Source organism: Bidens hawaiensis, unplaced genomic scaffold (assembly GCF_021521415.1).
Source record: "Bidens hawaiensis isolate Kalapana, Puna unplaced genomic scaffold, B.hawaiensis_p1.1 tig00000055_1, whole genome shotgun sequence".
In the NCBI taxonomy this organism is placed as follows: Eukaryota; Viridiplantae; Streptophyta; class Magnoliopsida; order Asterales; family Asteraceae; genus Bidens; species Bidens hawaiensis.
In genome coordinates, this window is record NW_027491016.1 from 2,194,631 (window position 1) to 2,206,605 (window position 11,975).

Consider the following 11,975-nt stretch of genomic DNA (forward strand, 5'->3'; position numbering starts at 1 on the left):
TATAATAAAATCACAATATAGAACGGGTAAATTGAAGTCAAAGAACACAAGCTATACCTCTATACAATTGGAACCCAAAACTTATGCATGGTGGTCTAAGATACAGAAATAAAAAACGGGTGAGGGGAATATATAACCTAAACTACATCACCTGAAGGAGGATGCTACACAGTACGCACTTCTATATGATCTGCTACCTTTTTTCACAAAGAATTACACAACTACCAGAAGGATCATTGTCTGATTATGCTTGCATTCTCATGATCTGCTACCTTTTTTCACAAAGAATTACACAACTACCAGAAGGATCATTGTCTGATTATGCTTGCATTCTCGGTTCATGTAATTTGATTCATTCTTCCCCCCATACACATAACTTGCCCACAGTCCTCACCATATAACTTAATTGTAAATTCTAACCGGTTTCTCAAATGTGTGACGGTTCTGCAAAAACCATGGTTGCATTAGCAACCGAAACAACTAAACCAAGACACTAAAACAAGCAAGCAATATATGTACCTGATTTGCAGCATAAGACCTCTTGGGTGAATTGTCAGAGTGCTCCAATCCCAGGTATTGTTCCCAAGCACCATAGACGTCTCTTCTCTGAAATTAGAAGGGGGCAAATATGTCCAGTTAAGACATAAAAACGCCAAATTATTTTGTAACTGTTATTCTTGAAGGAAATATACAGACCTGAAAACGACTAGAGACGATATCAGAGTCCTGAAGGTAGGTGGGTCGTCCCAAAGACAGAAATGCAAACTTCCACTGACGTGTTACAAGTTCCAAAATGAAATATAAAGTTAGAAATAATATCAAAACTGATTAGAAAGGATAAAAAGAATGGTGTATAGTATACCTTGGAAAACTCCTCATCTGGAACCTGTAACTTCTTCTGTATCTTTACTTTAACTTCAGCTAATGTTTCACCCTCACGAATTACCAGGAAGAATGGTTCCCCAAAGTTCTGGACCTGCTGCTTAAAGCAATAAACATGTAAGTATTAACTATTTAGTATTAACTGCAAATATAACTGAATTTGTAGCCATAAACGCAAACCACCTGATTCTGAGTTGTGTCTTTCGTAAAATGGTAAACGTGAATTAGACGATCCAGAGGACCTAGATCCTTTTCTTCTTCTGGAACCTGTAAGTAAACTAATCTTAGAATGCTTGCAGAAAACAATCATTATAACACCAAAAACTCAACAGTATAAACTCAAATAACATGTGAAAAACATAAATATGGTGCAACATTTAATATATACCTCCTCAGCTCGTAACATCCAGTATTGATCATTGATATTCTCAATTTTTTCGTTCAGAGGGAAAATCTGCATATATGGTAACATGTGGTAAGAAATTAATAATGAGGTTCATATACCCAACTCCCTATGAACATGGAAATATCACATACCTTGTAGATTTTGTGGTAGAAAACCTCAAGTAGGCGAAGTTCTGCATTTGGATTAGACAACTCAACCTGTTCCACAACAATTAACGATTAACCATTATTTAAAATATATAGCAATCTGAAAAAAGTTTTCTATACTTACTTTGGTCTTAAGATCATTGATTACATCCCCTACTGTGCTTTGCTTTGGGAGTCTAATAGTATGAATTACCACCTACCAATTAGTTAAAAATCATCACATGTCAGCAAAAAGATAAAAGAATAGTTAAACATAAAAGAGAGAGACTGGCTGTAGCTAGGTACTTCATCTTTAGTAGCATGATGAAAAGCAACTTTTAGAGTTTTTAGGCCTTGAAGTTCTGGCAGAGGGATATCTAATACTTCATAATACAAAATATCAGAAGTCTGCAACAAAAAGATAAGGTAAGATTACTAAGTAACTGTTTCAAATGCCAATTGATTAGTCCTTTTGGAAAGCAATAAATATACCTGATTGTAGTGAGCCAGCATGTCTGATAGATGTTCCACTCCACGATACTTGATTGGCTGAGGTTTAGGTTGTTGAGAATAACAGTTGTGAGATGTAAGCCTGATTTTAGAAGGATCATCTAAGTTTAGATGGCGAGCAAGTCTTTCCACCACATTATCATAATTGTTGAGTTTTGACCTGAAATAAACACAGAAAAGGTCAAGTCAAGAATGAGAACTGAAACTTTGACCAGGGGGGATGAAGTCAAAATCAACAATATCAAGGGACTCACAGTTCCAGAGAAAACTCATCCTCCTCGGGTTTCTCCAGTGAACGAAATCGTACAACCTATGCACCATACATAATTATGTAATGTACCAAATTGGGTTGTAACATTCTTCTTAATCATACACACAAATACCTATAAAAAGAAACATTCAAATATACCTGACGATTGTGAACATACTCCAGAAAAGAGGGAACATCAGGATAACGGCATGCTTCTGCACTTTCAACCTTAAGAGGTTTCTGAAAGCAAATGATATCTCCATCTTCAAGCTATAAAGCCATAATAAAAGAAACACATGCTTGTAATGAGATACGAAAAGCGCGATAATGATATCAGACACAGCTTCAGAAAACATACCTGGCTTCCCCTAAAAGTTAGTTTCTTGTCAACATGTTCACACATAACATTGGGCTCAAACTTAATTTCCTGTGTTCAAGAAAGAATATGAAGGCAACAGCCAAAAAGATCTACAAGAAAATAAAACTTTAACAAAATGTGAAATAGAAACCTCAAATAGTTCAATTTCTTCATCAGGTGGGAAGCCCGCCACCGCATTTAGCTTTGCCAGTATTTCCATTGGCTTTCCAGTAGCCTTCACAGAGAGTCGCCCAACAAACCTTGCATGTGGATGAGATAATTATGATGATGTAATATACAATGCTAATATGGTCAGTAACATTTGAGGTAGAAATGTCACTGAGAAATAGACAAATTCCCACAGAAAGAATAGATACCGAAGTTCTTCCTTCAAAGGATCATAAAGTTTGAAGAAAAGTAGAATCTCCTCTTTACTTTTCACAGGTGGAGAGACAGGGCGTAGATCCTATATAGATAATGCAGACCATCATGCTTGAGAAGTAAACAAAAAGTGTATATAATATATACTGTATGCTACAATGAGGTGTTGGATCATTAGCATCTATCAACAGTTCAATAAGAAAGAATTCGCCACAAGGGTATACCTGTCCAAGTTCTACTTCCAAAAACAACTTAAGCTCAGCATTGTTAGCCTTATTTGACACCTCTTTCAAATGTCCAACCTGAACCAAAATCAATTTGCCATGTCAATACTCACTGATATAGCCCAAAGAAGAGAGAGGGAGACTACAAACAAAAATAAATTACTAACAAAGCTTTTCCCAAAAAAGAAATTGTTAACTTTATCTAGCTAGTTGTGAACTTGGTATGCCATAAGAAACAACAATTAAGAACAAAAGAAAAGGATGTAGAAGGTAACATGCTAAATAATAAGTACATACAGACTGAGCTTCTTCTTGAGGTGTCAGTGGACGATTGGGACGGTAAGTGTGATTTTGGCGCTTTGCCCATAGCCAGAAACGTTGATATTGCACGGGAATACCCAATTCTTTGGCTACATCTTCCTGAAAATAGAAATGTATGATGAAATATAACTAAAAAGTATCAAGATGATGCATGCATAGTTGGTGGTGGTTTCCGTTTAATATACATGTATATATATTTCCATTAGACATTTACAACAGTGTCAATCAGCTTAATTACAACAAGACATTTTTTAACAAAATGAGAACTTCAAATAACATCACAAGTAATTCTTAGATAACTATGATAATAGCCTGTAAACTCCAACTATACCAACTTGACTTATATTTACAATTGAAAATTTTCGAACATAATGAGAGCTTCACATAAAATCACCAATAACTCTTAGATAACTATGATATATTAATAATCTTTAAACTCTAACTATGTCAATTTGATGTTTTAAACTTTTAATTGACAAGATCATTTCAATCTAATCCATAACAACGATCACAATGTAGGTAATTGAACGTGTTCAACAATTCAAACATTTCTAGTAATGGATGTTGCAATTTTTGTGAGACAAGAGCATAATGATATTGTGTCTGTAACTATAACTTACTAGCACAAGCTAATTTTAACTTTTAAATTAAACAAACAGACAGGAGACATGTAGAGTTCAATCCATGTATAACTTGTTGCAGCAACCACTGGTGATGATTATAGCAATCAAAAAACGGTACTAATTCTGCTATAAAGAAATATAAGATAGATATATTACCTTGAAAAGGGCAAACGATGTTTGTTTTTGGATACGGAAGCTACGAACTTTGTCATGATCTACTAGATCAAAATAAATATCTTTTCCTATCTGTTCATGAAGGTCCTGATCTCTAGCAACCTAATCATGTTAAGTTACAAGGTAGGTTAAGAAAATGGTTTTCTGAAAAACAATGTAATAATTCAAAAAGGGCTTGGTAAACTTTTAACCTTTATAACTGTATATAAATGAGCCTCTGCTTTCTCTTTTCTTTTTTGCTCCTTTTCTTCTTGTTCCTTTTTCAACCTTACCTGAAAGAGGACAAAGTTTAATATAGTTTGTTGGGTACGAAGGCAGAAAAAGAATCTATATTAAAAGCTTAAATATTTTACTCTCAGGTGCTCTGCAATATCCTTTTCGTCCACATTACAGATTATTTTCTCCTTGTCACTTTCACGTATATACACAAGCATATATGCATTTGAATACTTCGTAAATTTAAATGGAGAATTGTTGAACCCAGGGTTTGCTTGAGGTAACTGTAACACACAAGATCTTCTGACATGAGTTCACATTAAATAGTATAGAAACTTTTGTATAAACCATAACAAGTTATCTGTCAAGTCACCTCTTCTCCTCCATACTGTTCATCCAATGCCCTCTTCATGTCTTCTTTGGTAACACGCTCATCATCAAACTTAAACCTACAGTAAAATCAACTTCTGTAAAATCAAAATAAAATACGATAACCTATAAACTAAATAACAATCCATACACTCATATCATGATAAAATTACAGATTGTATCAAACTTGACTTTAATGAAACAGTGAAAGAACAGATGATGACTGAAACAATGACTTGGTAAACAGAAAGGGATTAACAAAAAAACATCATGGCTGCAAACAAACAAACTATTCTCTCTTTTTCAGATAACTTCATTCAGAGGAATATGTAATCTACTTGATTTTAATGAAACAGTGAAAGAACCCATGATCACTGAAACAATGACTTGGTAAATAGGAGGTTAACAAAAATACATCATGGCTGACAGATTATTATCTCTTTTTCAGATCACTTCATTCAGATGAATATGTAATCAACTTCACAAAGAACGCATGCACGTAAATGAGCAAATAATAACAGAAGTAAATGGAAGTATGTGGGAAAAAAAAGACAACACGGATGACAAACAACACAAGCTCACAAATAATTTGGTGAATGTGATAAACTTTACATACCATTGATCAGAAAGCGTTGGCCGAATGTAAGCATAATAATGCCCGCCATGTACCCCACCGCTGTGAACCAACACACTGCATAAAAATGATATTGGACCAAAAATCATCAGAAAATTAGTATCAATAAAATGTGGAACATAAAAAATGAGAATAATGTGTCCAATTCGTTGGAGAACTAGAAAGTGTTTCCCTCAAAGCAATTTAATGTTGCGTTAAGCAATTGATTGTAATTAAAGAAAATATAAAAATAGATTGGAATAAAGAACACCCTTTCATAGTAACTTGCATTAAGGAATCATCTCCCCAATTTTAATGTTGATTTTCATTTCAACATTAACTCACAAAGCACAATATGCTTTTTTTTCAAAATTGCCTCAAACCACATGCTTTAGATGAAAAGTGAAAACATATGATTTTAAAAGTTCAAAATAGCATATGGCTAATGATTTTGTATAAAACAGAAAGGCCAACTTACTTCTAAACTAGGAAGGAAATAGTGCAAATAGAAACTGGTACCTGTGAAGTGTATAAAGGTTGCGAACACTTCTGTCTGCCTGTGGTGACAAATACTTCCCATTTTCTCTGTCAAGATCCAGTTGCAAGGGGAATTCATACCGGTCATTTATCTGGATAGTCGACAGGTTTACATAAAAAAAATCCCAGAAGAGATAACTGATTTAGTAATTAGCCTTCTGCTATAATCCTCATTGTAAATGTGATATAAACAAAATTGGGGCACCATCGATAGTACAAGTACCATAAGTTGAATCAAGCTCAAAGTCATTATACATATATGGCAAAATAAACTGTTATTATGAGCGACTGACCTTCACCATTGTGTCTCGCATGAAATCATATTCAAAACGTTTTAACTGGAGTTGAAGAACAGGTGGGAAATCAATGAACAGAACACCCTTCCTTGCATCCTGAAAGGCCATATTCACAGGATGACTTGTTAAAACCAAGAAAATAGTATACAGAAAACTAAAAGACAAAAAAAAATGCAGCATCATAGCGCATGTTCTGCATCCAACCTGAAGCCCATGTTGTTCAGCATGATATTTGTTGTCGCCTTCAAGACTTTCTACTTCAACATACTTGTCAAATGAAGCATACACGTCACGGCAACCTTTGACATCAAGCTGAAGATCTGACATAATATATAGATTAGTACAAAATCAGAAGTCTATACAGAAACTGTCAACTCTTAAGTGAGATTTCTACCATAAAAAGACTCCTTTCTTGTTGACTTGTAGTCAACATTTATACATTCAATATAGTTCATATGGTGTCCTTCAAATAACTGCTGAATTGTACCCTCCACAACAGTTCCCTGTACAAGTACAATATGTGTTATCAACAAGAAACAATATTCAAGTTTGGTAACAACTAATGAAATAAACCTATACCTTCATTTTGTCTTCAAGTTTCTCACAGAGAACTCGATTTAGTTCTTGAACATCATGCTGCATAAAAGAATCATATGTATCCCAGCCAAAAGACTTAGTCAACTCTTTTGTGGCAACACTTGTGTCACTATACTGAAGCTTGTAAAATAAGCTCTGCAAAGCAAGAGGAATACTCCCTGATGGCATATCATTTTCAGTTGTTGGCATATGATACACAGCCTGGATAAACAAGGTATAATGTAAATGTTTTTCTTCAAATGCTATATGTGATTGAATTGATTGATTTACTAAGATCACCAACCTTCCTGAAATACGGGATATGGTATAATGTCTGTAGCAAGGAGTTCATATAGCAAGTTGCACCTTGATTTTTAAGGCCAACATAACCAGTCTCCTTCTTTGAATCATGTGCCCAGTAATCAACAACCTTCCGGACTGCCACATCAGCTTCAACTATGCATGTGTCATTCATAAGATAGCCTTTGCTGGGATCATAAAGCTCGCTTAGAGGCATAAATGAAGTGAAACCCCAATCACTCTCTCGTGAATTAAACTGGTGTTGGGTATCTGCAGTATGAAGAAATTCCCAAATATCAGTATGTTGAATACCCAACAATGCAGGATATATAAAAACAAGAGAATACAAAAGAGACTGAGAGCATCTGAAATAACAATAATTATGTTTTTGAATATTACAGCATGCCACAAATAATAAACTGATAAAAAGTGTCCATTTAATCTGATTTTTCAGCCCAGAATAATATCAACGAGAGACATTCTTTTTTTCATTTTAAGTAGAAGAATGTATGCCATATCATAACTCGTCAGAAAATCAAATACAAGTAAATATATGAACTGTGTGAATAAAATCATAAATAGACCTCATATGTTGTACTATTTTCTTCATTCATTAATAAAAGCTTTTAAGACCAGAAATTTTATAAACAGATAATTTGGTTGATTTGTAAACCTAGCACATGCGTCAGGTTTTTTTCCTAGTAAAGACTTACAAAGTCAGTTTTCAGACATGTGGACCATCTATGATCCACAAAATGCATAACTAACATCGGTGATAGCAAACGCCAACTTCTTCAGCTAGAAAGTAATTACAGTCATGTGTCCATCTTTGATGCCATTGTGCATGAAAGTTTAGCATATTATGCAGAGTGTGTTTCTCTTGACTAGATGTAGCTAATGTGGGCATTAAAAGCAGCAATGTTAGCAACAATATTATAACTTCCTTTTCCCTTTTATTGGATGTGTTCACTTTCATGCATATGTTCTTGCTCTTAAAAGTGAATAGGTAAAAACTAACAGTTCATCATAAACCCAAATTATTTGGTTTCTTAATGATAGCCAAAAAGTCTTCTCATTCTGAATGAGTGAAGGCAACACACAGATCTTATATCACTTAATCTCTTCTCAAGCTTGTTTTGACTTACCAAGCATATAAAAGTGCTTGCTGCAAATGATATCCTAAAATTATAAACTATGAAATCAGGAGGGCATGCAAACATGATTAATTTCCCCTTCAAGACTTTGTAAAGCTGCAAAAAGAGCCCCTCATTGCATTAACATGACCCTTTAAATCCAAAACAAGACAAAAGAATCTTCATCCTCACATGATTCTCACAACAACCGGCGAATGCATCAAAAGATTCAGCATGTACACATAAGATTGTTTACCAAAAACTCTCCTCTTGGCATGTTATAAAATGCCAGAATGGCTTCGACACGGCATGCCATACGTATAAACAATCATTATCCAGGGGGTTTTCAGCTTCCCAATTATTCTCCATCTGAAATAGCTCTTGATATAAGTGAGAAGATGTTTAAATACACCTTTCTAAACAGATGTTGGGACACATAGCCTCGATCTCCAAGGAGAACCTAGTTGGTTGTGCTCTCTAGATACCGTGTACCTGACATGATTCAAGACCTGCAAAAATCACTTACGCTATGCTAGAAATAGAAAATTTGTCTTCTTTGTCAGTTTTTGCAATCTGTGCAATGAGTTAATGCCCACTTTCATGAGGGTAAAGGTCTACCGACATACCAATTTTTACAATAATTATAGTAACTTATTGAGCATCAAACCCAGAAGTCAACATCCCAATCCATCTCTGTCCATTTCTTTACCACAGTCGGCCACCCGATTTATTGGGCTTCACAACCTAAGAAGACTGATGAAAGGGTACACAATTTCTGTAGAAATTATGAGAACTTACACATCATAAAGAGCCGCCGGTGGGCTAGGAGAAGCCAGGATTTTACATGGAGCTTGTTAGACACTTGTCTGAGCAGCTGCTACAAATATACTATAGCCATTCCAACAATCCAGCCACATGGAAAAAACGCTGATGCGTCTTACCCAACTTATTCCTTTTCCTCTAATCTCCTGGGGTCTGTGTATATGCTTAAATCTTTAAATGCGTATGGTTATTTTCTAAACAAAACAGCCACCGTACTACTGGAAGCGGATATGTAATGCCATAACCACCAAGAGTCCAAAACAGACAAAAAATTACTCAAAAAGCACAATAAGACCAAAGGACCAAACTACATGACTGAACATTGTATGTAATTTCTCTGGTATATTGTGCATAGCATTTGAACAAACAGTCTGGAATTGTCTCTAAGTTTCATATTATTGACCAATTTCTACTTTTACAGCTTTATATTTGCTTTTTCCAGTTTTGTATTTTATACCTATATAAAGAATATGTAGAAAGAAAGAGAAAAACCATGGAAGTCTGCTTACATAAAAAAAAACTGTGATAAAAGCTTTACCTTTTCTAACTGTGAACTTGTTATGTATTTGATTAACCACAGCCAAGCTGAATTGAGCATATCTACTCCAACCATATGGCAGCGTTGAGGAATCAGCAACATCAAGGTACATCGACAGATGGTCAACATTGTTTCCTTTTGGAAATATGAGAACTCGCCTGTCCATTAAAACACCATGTCACAAAATCAAACTACAACATAATAACATATTACATTAAAAACCAAACAATCAGCATACCATTTATAGCCTCCAACAAAGAAAACATCTGAGTATATCTTTTTCGAATTCAACCTCGAAAAATTTTCTATAGTCCACGTGAACCGTGCTGACGGTGGATCATCAACAGTTGGTGCATCAACAACATTGGGAGCTTCTGCTGGTGTAGCTGGAAAAAAACAACATTACTCTGTTTAAGGCTGTAAACAAACCGAACGCTCAGTATACTGTTCGGCGGGGAAGTTTGTATTTCCGTTCATTTAGTAAATGAACGAACATGAACAAGAGATTTCGTTCGATTAACTAAATGAACGAACACAAACAGAGGCGATGTTCATGAACGCTCGATAGCGTGTTCGTTAATGTTTGTTCATTAAAGATTTTTGTTAATAAATTTTTCTAATCTTATCAAACATGTTCAAGCAAAATGATTAACTATATAACAAAATTAGATATGAGTATTATGTGATCAACAAATATGTATACTAAGATATGAATATGAATGTATGTTAAATAAACACCACCAACACAAACTGGTAGCCAGACCGAACCATTGGCACTGACCATTCTCGGTTAAGCCAAATCAAATAAAACATTGTCTTTGTTTATTTATGTCCATTCGTGAACTGCTCGGTTAGGTAACCGTGAACTAGCGAACCGAACAAATTGTTTGGTTCGTTTCGATTACAGCCCTACTCACGTTAATAAGATTTGAAAAACAAACCAGCACAGCAATTCACTATAGCAATTTCCATATAGGCATCAACAATACACACAGCAAATTCAACAAAAATAAAAATAAAAAAACCTGTACCTTCCATCGGTTGTGGTCCATCCGGTGCAGCGAAATCGGAATGCGGAACTAGCATCTCGTCCTCCTCAGCCTGCAAAAGCAAATCAACGAAACAAATTAATTAGATCTGGCACCAATTTCTAGAACCTTCCAGATCAAAACCCTAGAAATGACGAGTTCCCCCAAAATCACAAAATCGAAGCCACTTAACATCGAATTAACGTATATTAATTTGATCTTCAACGAGATCACAGCTCGATTGAGTGAGTATGTGGAAGTAATTATTAATAGTTAAAACAGTAGGTATGGATATTAAGATGTGTGTATGTATATATGTGTGTGTGTGAGGAATGAATAAGTGAGAAAGATGTGAAATATTATTATACATCGATGGGAGGAGGAGGAGTCATGAGCGTCATCGGCGGGAGATTGAAAATGGTGCTGAGCGTATCGGCGGTGATGATAGCTGGATGTAATTTTGAGACGGACACTGTGTATAAAAAAGTGGTTTCGATTTCAGATTAATAGATTTTGGATTTAGACACAATGGGGCAACGTTTTAAAAACCCAGTATGTACGTTGAACCGGTTATACTGAATTTTTGTAAGGCAACCGGTAGAGGTGCGTGCACAAACTGGTTTAAAACTCAAAACCGGTTTGGGTTAAAAGTTAAAACCGGTTTGGTTTGGTCAACAAAAGTCAAAACCGGTTTATGATCGGTTTTGATTCATGTTGAAGCCGGTTTCTTACCATGTTACGATCGGTTTCGGTTCGGTTTTGGCCGGTTTTTGGTAGGTTTTGGCCGGTTTCGGTTCGGTTAACCGGTTCAGTAAATCGGTTAATGATACAAACAACCAACATAGTTAAACAACTAAAGAGTAGTCAATTGTGTCTTAATACAAGGAATTTGTTACATAATGTTCCACCAATAGCCAATAAATAATTTATTGTCATTGTTGGACTAGCCCAGATGAAAGATCGAGGTGTGAAATTCTTAGATGAGAAGTCTTAGGTTTAATCTCAAGCAAGGAGCAAATTATTATGATGTAATTTAAGATTTAAGCAGTGTTTTAAAAACCGGTTCAAACCGGCCGTTTGAACCGGTTAAACCGGATTTCGCACAAGAGGCCGGTATTTTGAGTCCGGTATTTTTGGCCGGTTTGCTAGAATATCGGACCGGTGGTTTTTTTTTTCTAAAATACCGGTTTCTACCAGCAAACCGGTTTTAAGTCTGAGAAATTTTCAATATTTGCGGCCCATATTTTATCAACATTACTGCAATTAGCATCAAGCGTGTAAACTTTAGGACTA

General features: G+C 35.3%; 1 pseudogene across 1 annotated transcript; it reads right to left on the reverse strand.

Annotated features, from left to right (window-relative positions):
• Positions 1-271: 271 nt before the first annotated feature.
• LOC143551163 (ubiquitin C-terminal hydrolase 12-like) lies at positions 272-11,114 on the reverse strand (annotated as a pseudogene). Its single transcript, XR_013138458.1, has 31 exons — positions 11,051-11,114; positions 10,686-10,755; positions 9,893-10,040; positions 9,655-9,812; positions 7,166-7,431; positions 6,865-7,083; positions 6,680-6,788; positions 6,490-6,605; positions 6,283-6,381; positions 5,972-6,081; positions 5,456-5,530; positions 4,608-4,919; positions 4,446-4,526; positions 4,237-4,356; positions 3,434-3,556; positions 3,137-3,214; positions 2,909-2,997; positions 2,683-2,791; positions 2,532-2,600; positions 2,333-2,443; positions 2,178-2,233; positions 1,906-2,083; positions 1,720-1,821; positions 1,559-1,630; positions 1,420-1,485; positions 1,271-1,336; positions 1,066-1,149; positions 863-979; positions 697-771; positions 520-606; positions 272-444 (listed from the first exon to the last, which is right to left on the reverse strand). The product of XR_013138458.1 is annotated as a ubiquitin C-terminal hydrolase 12-like (transcript).
• Positions 11,115-11,975: the final 861 nt, after the last annotated feature.